The 12,368-nt window shown below is 42.3% G+C and overlaps 1 long non-coding RNA gene and 1 pseudogene across 1 annotated transcript; one reads left to right on the forward strand and one right to left on the reverse strand.

Moving 5' to 3' along the window:
* The first annotated feature begins 1,692 nt into the window (after positions 1-1,692).
* LOC144288145 (uncharacterized) lies at positions 1,693-6,857 on the forward strand. Its single transcript, XR_013356145.1, has 2 exons — positions 1,693-1,860; positions 6,687-6,857. It is a non-coding gene; the product is annotated as an uncharacterized LOC144288145 (long non-coding RNA).
* A 1,150-nt stretch (positions 6,858-8,007) lies between these two features.
* Positions 8,008-8,596, reverse strand: LOC144288146 (mitochondrial pyruvate carrier 1 pseudogene; annotated as a pseudogene).
* Positions 8,597-12,368: the final 3,772 nt, after the last annotated feature.

The raw sequence follows: 12,368 nt of genomic DNA on the forward strand, positions 1-12,368 counted from the left end.
AGCTAAAAGACAACCTTCAGAATGGGAGAAGATATTTGCAAATGACATATCAGATAAAGGGTTAGTTTCCAAGATCTATAAGGAACTTATCATAATCAACAGCAAGGAAACAAACAATCTAAACGTTAAATGGGCAAAAGACATGAACAGAAATCTCACAGAGGAAGACATAGACATGCCAAGAAGCATGAGAAAATGCTCTGCATCACTTGGGGTCAGGGAAATCCAAATCAATTTGACATTGAGATACCACCTCACACCAGTGAGAATGGGGAAAATTAACACAGTAGGAAACAACAAATGTTGGAGAGGATGTGGAGAAAGGGGAACCCTCATGCACTGTTGGTGGGAATGTGAACTGGTGCAGCCACTCTGGAAAACTGTGTGGAGGTTCCCAAAGAGTAAAAAATAGACATGCCCTACGACCCAGCAATTGCACTGCTGAGTATTTACCCCAAAGATACAGATGCAGTGAAACGCCAGGACACCTGCACCCGATGTTTATAGCAGCAGTGTCCACAATAGCCAAACTGTGGAAGGAGCCTTGATCCAATGAAAGATGAATGGATAAAGAAGATGTGGTTTATGTATACAATGGAATATTACTTAGCCATATGAAATAAAAAATACCCACCATTTCCTTCAACTTGGATGGAACTGGAGGGTATTATGCTGCATGAAATAAGACAATTGGAGAAGGACAAACATTATATGGGCTCATTCATTTGGGGAATATAAAAAATAGTGAAAGTAGAGAAAGGGAATAAAGGGGAATAGAGAAAAATGAGTGGGAATTATCAGAAAGGGAGACATAACATGAGATTTCCTAATTGGGAAACGAACTAGGGGTGGTTGAAGGGGAGGTGGGTGGGTGTGGGGGTGACTGGGTGGCGGGCACTGAGGGGAGCACTGGATGGGATGAGCACTGGAGGTTATTCTATATGTTGGCAAATTGAACACCAATATAAAATAATTATATAAAAAAAGAAAGTGATCTAGGTAATTTGGTGTGGACAGGTGACTGGGGACACTACTCTTTGGCCATCTTGTCCCCTCCTTCTCTGTTTTCCATTTAAACATGGTTTCTAGGCAGTGATATCAGCTGGGTCACTGAGAAAGCTATCTGACATCGGCCACCTGAGCTGCATGGTGATTGGCCACCTGAACCAGGCCACCCAAGGAGCCTGCCTGATTGGACGGGCATGTTGGTAACATCACAGAAGGGCACTCTGATGCACCTTGGCTGTTATAAAAGCATGGCAACCACGCACTCCCCTATGACAACAGAGATGGCACTTCAGGCACAGATCTCGCTACTCTCCCTAAGGTTCTCTGCCCTGTTTTCTGCCCCTGCCCATGGCAAGCCCCCTGTTTACCCCTCATGCCCCAGGCCTCTCTCCAACTCTTTGGGCTCCACCTGGATGTTTGCACCTCCCTTCATGCCCCTCTGCGGTCCAGAGAGTCCACGAACCCACAGCAGGCGACTCCTGGTCCCATATCCCACTGTGAGGTTGGCCTGGCTGCTCACGGACATATTCCCATGTAGCCTCTGGGAGCGGGACACTGTGAATCGGTACCCTGGATACTCAGACAGAGGGGAAAAATCTCTCCGACACCCCTGGGGTCAACCCAGGGCTCAACACAGGAAAGCTGCGAGTCCATGTCCTGCGGGAGCCCAGGGCACATCCTGCTTCTCTGGAGTTCTCCAACGCAGCTCAGCACAGGAGACATGAGTGCCCTACACCTCTGGTCCACCCCCATGTGTACAATGACTGCAGTGTCTTCCTCCAGTCCACCCCCATGTGTACAATGTCTGCAGTGCCTCCAGGCACCCGGCAGAGAGGGGATTTCATGAAACAAGTAAGTCCTGGGAGAAGGAGCCACCACATCACTGGACATGGTGGGGGCATTGGAACACGGGCCCTCAGACCAGGAGCTGCCTGCCCCAGCTCAGTAGGGACAAAATGATCCTACATCTGAAACTATTGGTGTATGATATGCTGGCAGATTGAATTCAAATTTTTAAAAAGTAAAACAAAAATAATATAAAATAAAATATTTGCGTAAATAGAAAGGGAATAAGGTAATCAAAAGACTGAGAGACAAGGCTGTCTGCAAGATGGCAGAAGAGTAGAATCCCAAATTTACCTGTCCCCACCAAATTCTGGGCATTGATTTTGTATCCTGCCACACTGCTGTATGAGTTCTACCAATCTTGGGGTGGAGTCTTTTGGGTTTTCCATCTAGAGTATCATGTCATTGGTGAAGAGGGAGAGTGTGACTTCTTCTTTGCCAATCTGAATGCCTTTTATTTCTTTTTGTTGTCTGATTGCTGAGGCTAGGACTTCTAGTACTCTGTTGAATAGCTGTGGTGAGAGTGGACATCCCTGTCTTGTTCCTGATCTTAGGGGAAAGGCTCCCAGTGCTTCCCCATTGAGAATGATATTTGCTGTGGGCTTTTCAAAGATGACTTTTAAGATGTTGAGGAATGTTCCCTCTATCCCTACACTCTGAAGAGTTTTGATCAGGAATGGATGCTGTATTTTGTCAAATGCTCTCTCTGCATCTAATGAGAGGATCATATGGTTCTTGGTTTTTCCCTTGCTGATATGATGAATCACATTGATTGTTTTACAAGTGTTGAACCAGCCTTGTGTCCCGGGGAAAAATCCTACTTCGTCATGGTGAATAGTCTTCTTAATGTATTTTAGTATCCTATTGGCTAATATCTTGTGGAGAATTTTTGCATCCTCGTTCATTAGGGATATTGGTCTGTCATTCTTTTTGGTGGGGTCTTTGTCTGGTTTTGGAATTAAGGTGATGCTGGACTCATAGAACGAAGTTGGAAGTACTCCATCTCTTTCTATCTTTCCAAACAGCTTTAGTAGAATAGGTATGTTTTCTTCTTTAAACGTTTGATAGAATTCCCCTGGGAAGCCATCTGGCCCTGGACTTTTGTGTCTTGGGGGTTTTTTTATGACTCCTTCAATTTCTTTTCTGGTTATTGGCCTGTTCAGGTTTTTTATTTCTTCCTGTTCCAGTTTTGATAGTTTGTGGCTTTCCAGAAATGTGTCCATTTCTAATAGATTGTCTAATTTATTGGTGTATAATTGTTCATAATATGTTTTTAAATTGTTTGTATTTCCTTGATGTTGATAGTGATCTCCCCTTTCTCATTCATTATTTCAATTTGCCAACATATAGAATAGCACCCAGTGCCTATTCCATCAGTGCCCACCTCAGTGCCCGTCACCCAGTCACCCCCACCCCCTGCACATGTCCCCTTCCACCACCCCTAGTTCGTTTCCTGGAGTTAGGAGTCTTTCTTATTCTCCCTTTCTGATATTTCCCACTTATTTTTTCTCATTTCCCCTTTATTTCCTTCCACTATTTTTTATATTCCCCAAATGAATGAGACCATATAATGTTTGTCCTTCTCTGATTGACTTATTTCACTCAGCAAAATACCCTCTGGTTCCATCCACATTGAAGCACATGGTGGGTATTTGTTGTTTCTAATGGCTGAGTACTATCCATTGCATACATAAACCACATCTTCCTGTTGCAGTTTTGGTAGTGTGTGGTTTTCCAGACTTTTTTTTTTTTTTTTTTTTTTTGCTCATAAGTTTTTAACATCATTTGTGGGTTTGGTGGTGATCTCTCCTTTCTCATTCATGATTTTTTATTTTAGTGAGTCCTCTCTCTCTTATTTTTAATAAGGTTAGCTAATGGTTTATCTATATCATTAATTCTTTCAAAGAACCAACTCCTGACTTTGTTGATCCATTCCACAGTTATTCTGGACTCTACTTTATTGAGTTCTGCTCGAATCTATATTATACTCTTCTTCTGCTGGGTATAGGATCTATTTGCTGTTTTTTCTCCAGCTCCTTTAGGTGCAAGGTTCGCTTTTGTATTTCAGTTCTTTCCAGTTTTTGGATGGATACTTGTATTGTGATGTATTTCTCCCTCAGGACTGCTTGTTGTGTATCCCAAAGATTTTGAACGGTTGTATATTCATTCTCATTATTTTCCATGAAACTTTATAATTCCTCTCTAATTTCTTGCTTGACCTTTTCATCTTTTAGCAGGATGTTTCTTAACCTTCATGTGATTAAAATCCTTCTAAACTACTTCTTGTGATTTAGTTCTAATTTCAAAGCATTATGGTCTGAAAATATGCAGGGGACGATCCCAAACTTTGGGTGTCGGTTAAGACCTGATTAGTGTCCCAGTATGTTGTCTAATCTGGAGAAAGTTCCATGTGCACTTGAGAAGAATGTGTATACAATTGTGTTTGCATAGAAAGTTCTGTCAATATCTGCGAAATCCATCTGGTCCAGTGTATCATTTAAAGCTCTTGTTTCTTTGGAGATGTTGTGCTTAGAAATCCTGTCGATTGTAGAAAGTGCTACTTTCAAGTCACCACGTATATGTGTATTATTATCTAAGCATGTCTTAACTTTGGTTATTAATTGCTATACTTGGCAGCTCCCGCATTCGGGGCATGCATATTGATGATTGTTAGGTCATCTTGTTGGATAGATCCTTTAAGTATGATATAGTGTCCCTCTTCATCTCTTATTACAGGGTTTGGGATAAACTTTAGTTTATCTGATCTAAGAATGGCTACGCCTGTTTCTTTTGAGGACCATTGGAATGGTACGCAGTTCTCCAACCTTTTATTTTCAGGCTGTAGGTGTCCTTATGTGTAAAATGAGTCTCTTGTATACAGCACATAGGTGGGTTTTCCTCTTTTATCCAGTCTGTAACTGCAGCTGCACCTTTTGCTGAGGTCGTTAGGCCCATTCACGTGCAGAGCTACAACTTAAAGATATGTATTTAGTGTCATCAATGATACCTGTTCAGTCCCTGTTGTGGATTGTTTCCCTGGACTTCCTCTATTACATACTCCTCCTTAGTGTTTCTTGCAGAGCTGGCTTCATGATCACATATTCTTTCGGTTTCTGCCTATCTTGGAAGCTCTTTATCTCTCCTTCTGTTCTGAATGAGAGCCTTGCTGGATACAGTATTCTTGGCTGCATGTTCTTCTCATTTAGTACCCTGAATATATCCTGCCAGCCGTTCGTAGCCTGCCAGGTCTCTGTGGAGAGGTCTGCTGTTGTGCTAATACTTCTCCCCATAAAAGTTACAAGTTTCTTCTCTCTTGCTGCTTTAAAGATCTTCTCTTTATCTTTGGAATTTGCAAGTTTCACTATTAAACGTCAAGGTGTTGAGTCGTTTTTATTGATTTTAAGGGGGGTTTCTCTATTTCTGGATCTGAATGCCTGTTTCCCTCCCCAAATTAGGGATGCTTTCAGCTCTGATTTGTTGAAATACGTTTTCTGGACCTCTGTCCCTTTTGGCACCCTCGGGAACCCCAGGTAAACATAGATTTTTTTCCTTCTGAGGCTGTCATTTATTTCCCTTAAGATATCCTCATGATCTTTTAGTCGTTTGTGTCTTTTTTCCTCAGTTTCCCTCCTTGCCTTGTCTTCTATGTTACTCACTCGTTCTTTTACCTCATTAACCCTCATCGTTAGGACCTCTAGTATGGATTGCAACTCATTTAAGTGATTTTTAATTTCGGCCTGATTAGATCTAAATTCTGCAGTCACGAAGTCTCTTGAATCCTTTTTGCTTTTTTCTAGAGCCACCAGTAGCTTTATACTTGTGCTTCTGAATTGGCTTTCTGACATTGAATTGTAACCCAAATTTTGTAACTCTGTGGGAGAGGGACTGTTTCTGATTCTTTCCTTTGATGTAAGGTTTTTCTTCTAGTCATTTTGCTCAGTGCAGAGTGGCCAAAAATGTTATACTTGATAGAAGCGTGAACTCTTCTCTCACTGTAGCATTCCAGCTGCTCTCTCCTTAAATATCAGGCTGAATTCCTAGGTATTCAGGATGATTTGAAATTTATTGGGTAATTGGGAATGGACAGGTAATTTGGGGACCCTACTCTTCCACCATCTTGCCTCCACCTCCTCTGTTTTCCGTTTAAGCATGGATTCCAGGCAACGATATCAAGAGGGTCACTAAGAAAGCCGTCTGACATTGGCCACCTGAACTGCATGGTGATTGGCCACCTGAACCAGGCCACAATGTGAGCCCGAGTGAAGTCACAATCGCACTTTTCTCAGATGACATGATACTTTATGTGGAAATCCCGAGTTTGCAACTTTGCTAGGACTCATACTGTAATTCAGCAATGTGGCAGGATGAAAAATCAATGCAGAGAAATCAGTTATAACTGATTGTCTACAAATACTGAAAAAAGGGAAATTTAGGGTTGATCCTACTTAAAATTGCACCATAAAACATAAAATACCTAGGAATAAACATAATGAAAGAGGTAAAGGATCTGTAACTAAAAACTACAGAATACCTATGAAAGAAATTGTGGAAGAGCAAAGACATATATTAACACTGCATGTTCAAAGATTTGAAGAATCAATATTGTGAAAATGTCCATGATACCCAAGCAATGTACCCTTTCAAAGTAGTCCCTATCAAAATACCCTTGACATTTTTCACAGAACATAAATAAATAACTCTAGGATTTGCATGGAACTGGAAAAGACCCCAATTAGCCATAGGAATGTTGAAAAAGAAATCAAAAGCAGGTTATATCACAATGTCTGGATTTCAGGCTGTATTTTGTCTAAGGTTTTTTCTGTATGTCATAGACAAAGCTGTCATCATCAAAATGTTATCATACTGGCACAAAAACAGACACATTGATCAAGGAATGGACTAGAGAACTCAGAAATGGACCCTCAACTCTATGGTCAACTAATCTTCGACAAAGCAGAAAAGAATATCCGCTGGAAAAAGTACAGTCTCTTCAACAAATTGGACAGCCACATGCAGAAGAACTCAACTGAACCATTCTCTTACACCACACACAAAGATAAACTCAAAATGGATGAAAGACCTAAAGGTTAAATAGCAATCCATCACAATCCTAGAGAAAAACACAGGCAACAACTTCTTTGATCTTGGCCATAGCGACTTATGCAAGACATGTCTATAAAAGCAAGGGAAACAAGAGAAAAACTGAACTACTGGGACTTCATCAAGTTCAAAAGCAAAGGAAAAAGTCCATAAAACTAAGAAGCAACCTACAAAATGGGAGAAGGCATTTGCAAATGACATATGAGACAAAAGGCTAGTATCTAAGATCTATAAAGAACTATGGAAGTCTACACTCAAAACAAGTATCCAGCGAGGGAATGGGTGGAAGACATGAACAGACATTTCTCCAAAAAATCCTACACGTGGAGAACAGACACATGATAAAAAATGCTCCACATCACTCATTATCAGGAAAATACAAAACTAAACAAAACCCACAATGAGATACCATCTCACATCTGTCAGAATGGCTAAAATGAACAAGGCCGCTGGCCCCTGCCAGAGTACTGGAAATCAAAGAGAGGCTCGAGCTTCCTGGCGGCGAAGCGTCCTGGCTCAATGGACTGGATGGGCACAATGACAAGGGCCTGGTCTTCGCCATCAGCATGCCCGACCACAGTATTCATCTGGTGTTGTGGAAGGAGCACGGCTGACGCCACGCGCTGGCCGCCGGTGACTGTGGGTGCTGGGGCTCCAGGGTTTCAGTGCCACCTCTGGCAGCTGACTGCATGAACCAAAGCTCTCACCTAACGGTATCGTAGCGCAGTGCACAATCATTTATCTGTGTTTGCCAGGGGGCCAGAGCTCGGGCGGGGGAGGGCTTGTTTTCTTGACACACAGCACAGCATGCTAACAGAGTACACCATTGACTTCATTTGTACTTAGTTACGTTGGTCAGTATAAGAGGATGCATTGAGGGTTCATCTTTCTTGAATATTGGTTTTCAGTAAAGAAAGTTAAATGGTTAAAAAAAACTGGCGATGACAGTGTAAGTATGGCCAGCTGTCGGTGGTCTCATGGTCATTAAAGAGTTAAAGATTCTGAGTATTTAAGTGCTAATAATTACAATTTTTATCCAATTTTTTATTAAGTAAATTCTAGCAAGTAATATACATATTACTGCAGATAAAACCATCATTGGGAATTATTAAATTGATTGCATATTTTGAGCTACTCTTTATGAAGAGAAGTAAAATACTTGGTATGTGTAAGGCAGCAGAGAGTTGGCTTAGGGACTCTCAGCTATTTCTAGAAAAATTGGTTAGTAAAAATAGCATTCAGCTTATTTTCCTTAGCAAGACTATTCTGAGGATGGAATCTGTGACTCAGCAGCAGCGCAGACGCTGTCCCTTCAAACACCTGGTTGCCCATTTTCCACTGTTATGCTGATGCCTTTTTACTCATCTCATGTTTGATAAGGCGTCCTCCCTGAATGAGCTGGGCTACTTCATTTGTGGCATGGCATGCAAACAGAAGCCAGGTTCAAGGCTGGACCTTGTAGGCAAATCTCATGAATGTCAAGGAGTAACAACAGAGGGCAAATGTCATCCGCCCACTGATAATCTCTGGAGACTTTTTCATGTCATTGATGGCAGCAATGGGAAGACCCCAGTTGGCTACAGGGCCCCAGAAATGTGTACTCATGAGGCAGTCCCAAAAGTCCTTGCTCCGGACATAGTCTGCCACCAACAAGAAATGTTGGCGAGGATGTGGAGAAAGGGGAACCCTCTTGCATTGTTGGTGAGAGTGCAAACTGGTGCAGCCACTCTGGAAAAGTGTCCCCAGGACAGGAGAGCCCAGCCTGGAGAAGCAGGAGTTTCACCATTCTTCCCGGACAGGAAGGCGCTCTCAGGGAGTTAGAGCAGGATCCCAGGAGGGCAGGGATGACCTCAGACTCCCAGGGACACTAACAGACCACCTGCGCCCCAGGGAGAGCACACCACACCCCACGGCTGAGCTCCCTAAAGGGCTGCAGCGTGCCTGGCTGGACCCGTGAACAACTCAGAGGCAGCTCAGGTGGAGGCACCTGGGGCAGGGGGCTGCTCGTCCAAGGAAGCAGCTCGGAGGCACCTTGAGCAGCGGGGGGTCTCCACAGCCCCCAGGAGCAGCTCAGATGCGGCTACAGCAGAGGCTCCACACAGAAGGGCTGCGCAGCTGGGAGCGCGAATCCAACAGCGCAGGCCGGGAGCACAGGGTGCCTGCGGACACAGTCCAGGATCCGGCACTCCCCCGGGGACAGGCAGAGGCCAGGAGGGACAGGACAGCAAGGACACTCCTGCCCCAAGTTGAGCAGATCAGCGGCCCCTCCCCCAGAGCATCCAGGCCCCTGCAGACTGAGAGCTCCGTAGTTACTGCAGGAGCTGATTCCAGGGCTCTAGAGCTGGCCGCCGCCACTGTTGTTGTTCCTACTGGGGCCTCACAGGATAAAAAAACCCCAATAAGCCTCATAGTGCCCTCACTGTATAAACAGGTTAAACATCTTTCACTGAGCCCTGAACCAGGCAGGGGGCTGAGCAGCTCCCCAAAGTGCTAACACCTGAAAATCAGAACAGCAAGCCCCTACCCCAGAAGACCAGCTAGACAGACAGGAAAAAAAAAATTATTGATCAACCAGTGCTGGAAAGTTCCAGTGGAAGTCGAGGAATTTACAGTATACAGAATCAGAGTGTACTCCCCTTATTTTTTTGTTTTTTGTTTTTTGTTTTTTGATTTCTGTTTGTTCCTCCCCCCCCCATATTTTTGTTTTTCTCTTTTCTTCTCTTTTTTTACTTTTTTCTCTTTTTTTTCTTCTTTTTTAAGTTTTTTTTCTTTCCTTCCTTCTCTTCTCTCTTTTTCTCCTTTCCCCAATAGAAATTGTTTTTGGCAACTCTGCACTGAGCAAAATGACTAGAAGGAAAACCTTACCTCAAAAGAAAGAACCAGAAACAGTCCTCGCTCCCACAGAGTTACAAAATTTGGATTACAATTCAATGTCAGAAAGCCCATTCAGAAGCACTATTATAAAGCTACTGGTGGCTCTAGAAAAAAGCATAAAGGACTCAAGAGACTTCATGACTGCAAAATTTAGATCTAATCAGGCCGAAATTAAAAATCATTTAAATCACTTAAAAATCCAAACTAGAGGTCCTACAGACCAGGGTTGATGAGGTGGAAGAACGAGTGAGTAACATAGAAGACAGGTTGATGGCAAGGAAGGAAGCAGAGGAAAAGAGAGAAAAACAAAAGACCATGAGGAAAGGTTAAGGGAAGTAAATGACAGCTTAAGAAGGAAAAATCTACATTTAAAGGGGGTTCCAGAGGGTGTCGAAAGGAACAGAGGACCAGAAAGTGTATGAGAACAAATCATAGCAGAGAACTTCCCTAACTTGAGGAAGGAATCAGGCATGAAGATCCTGGAGCTAGAGTGATCCTCCCCTAAAAGCAATAAAAACCATTCAACACCCTGATATTTCATCATGAAACTTCCAAATTCCAAAGATAGAGAAGATCCTCAAAGCAACAAGATACAAAGAATCCCTAAACTTTATGAGGAGAAGTAGTAGGTTAACAGCAGACCTCTCCCCAGTGACCTGGGTGGCCAGAAAGGGCTGGCATGATATATTCAGGGTCCTAAATGAATTGCCAACATATAGCATATCTCCCATGGTCATCACGTCAAGTGCCCCCCTCAGCGCATGTCATCCAGTCACCCCAACCATCCAGGAAACTCCCTTACCAGTACCCCTTTTTCATTGCTCAGAGTTAGGAGTCTCTCATATTCTGTCATCATCAACTGATATTTTCACTCATTTTCTCTCCGTTTCCCTTTATTCCCTTTCACTATTTTTTATTATGCCAAATGAATGAGACCATATAATGATTGCCTATCTCTGATTGACTATTTTCCCTCAGCATTATACCCTCCAGTTCCATCCACATCGAAGCAAGTAGTATCTCTTTGTCGTTTCTATTCTTTTCTTTTTTCTTTTTTTTTTGTACTTAACAAATATATTCAGAACATTTCATCCTAAAGCAGCAGAAGACAGTCTTTTTGAGTGCATATGAAACATTCTCCAGAATAGATCACATACCAGGTCACAAATCAGACCTGAACAAGTACAAAAAGATGAAGACTATACCATGCATAGTTTCCAACCACAATGCCATGAAACTTAAGGTCAACCACAAGAAAAAAACTGGAAATACCACTAATACATGGGGGTTAAAGAATATCCTACTGCTTATAATGAATGGGTTAATCAGAAATTAAAGTGTAAATTAAAAAATACATGGAAGGAAATGAAAATGAAAACATGAAGGTAATATTAAAAGATGTCTTTACTGATCCTCTGATTTTCACACATGATCTTCTTAACCTCCATTATGGAGTTCATCCAATTTCTACCGGGTATTTGGGATTAATCACCCAGCCAGCATAGTAACTTCCTTCCTTGCCTATTGATTCAGGGGCCTGAAGAGCTCAAAGTGGCCAGGCACCAGTTTCAATTTCCAGATCAGTGGGATTGTTTTTGTGTCTCTCTTTGAACCTGAGACCTCTAGGCCAGCAGAATAATAAATCGTGGGAAAGAAAGAAACATTTGCAAGTAGATCATGACGGGTTATAGTGAGTAGTACAACTCCCAGTTCCAGTCCTTGATTCCTGCACCTGTAAATGTGAGCTATGTGAGAAACAGCATCATACATTAGAAGCTGATTTAGAAGATATATAGCCCTCTGGGGAACCTTGTCCTACCCTGCAAGGAATTGCCACCTAGATAGCACTACAGCTGAATCTTTTATTTTTAATTTTTCTTAAATTTATTTTTTATTGGTGTTCAATTTGCCAACATATAGAATAACACCCAGTGCTCATCCCATCAAGTGCCCTTCTCAGTGCCTGTCACCCAGTGACCCCCAAGCCATGCCCACCTCCCTTTCTACCACCTCTAGTTCATTTCCCAGAGTTTGGAGTCTCTCATTCTGTTTCCCTTTCTGATTTTTCAGACTGATTTTATCTCATTTCCGCTTTATTTCCTTTCACTATGTTTTATAGTCCCCAAATGAAGGAGACCATATAATATTTGTCCTTCTCCGATTGACTTATTTCACTCGGCATAATACCCTCCAGTTACAACCACGTCAAAGCAAACGATGGGTATTTGTCGTTTCTAATGGGTGATTGAGTTCAAATTTTTAAAGAGTAAAATGAAAGTAAGATAAAATAAAATATGTGTGTAAATTCAATGGGAAAATAGGAAGTCAAAATAATGAGAGACATGGCTGTCGACAAGATGGGGGAAGTGTAGGATCCCGAAATCACCTGTCCTCATCAACTTACCTAGATAACTTTCAAATCATCCTGAAACCCGATGAATTCGTCCTCTGATTTAAAGAGAGAATAGCTGGAAGGCTAAAGTGAGAAGCGTTTGCGCTTCTATCAAGGTAGAAACACGGAAAAATAAATGAGTACACTC

This window comes from Canis aureus, chromosome 17 (assembly GCF_053574225.1).
Source record: "Canis aureus isolate CA01 chromosome 17, VMU_Caureus_v.1.0, whole genome shotgun sequence".
In the NCBI taxonomy this organism is placed as follows: domain Eukaryota; kingdom Metazoa; phylum Chordata; class Mammalia; order Carnivora; family Canidae; genus Canis; species Canis aureus.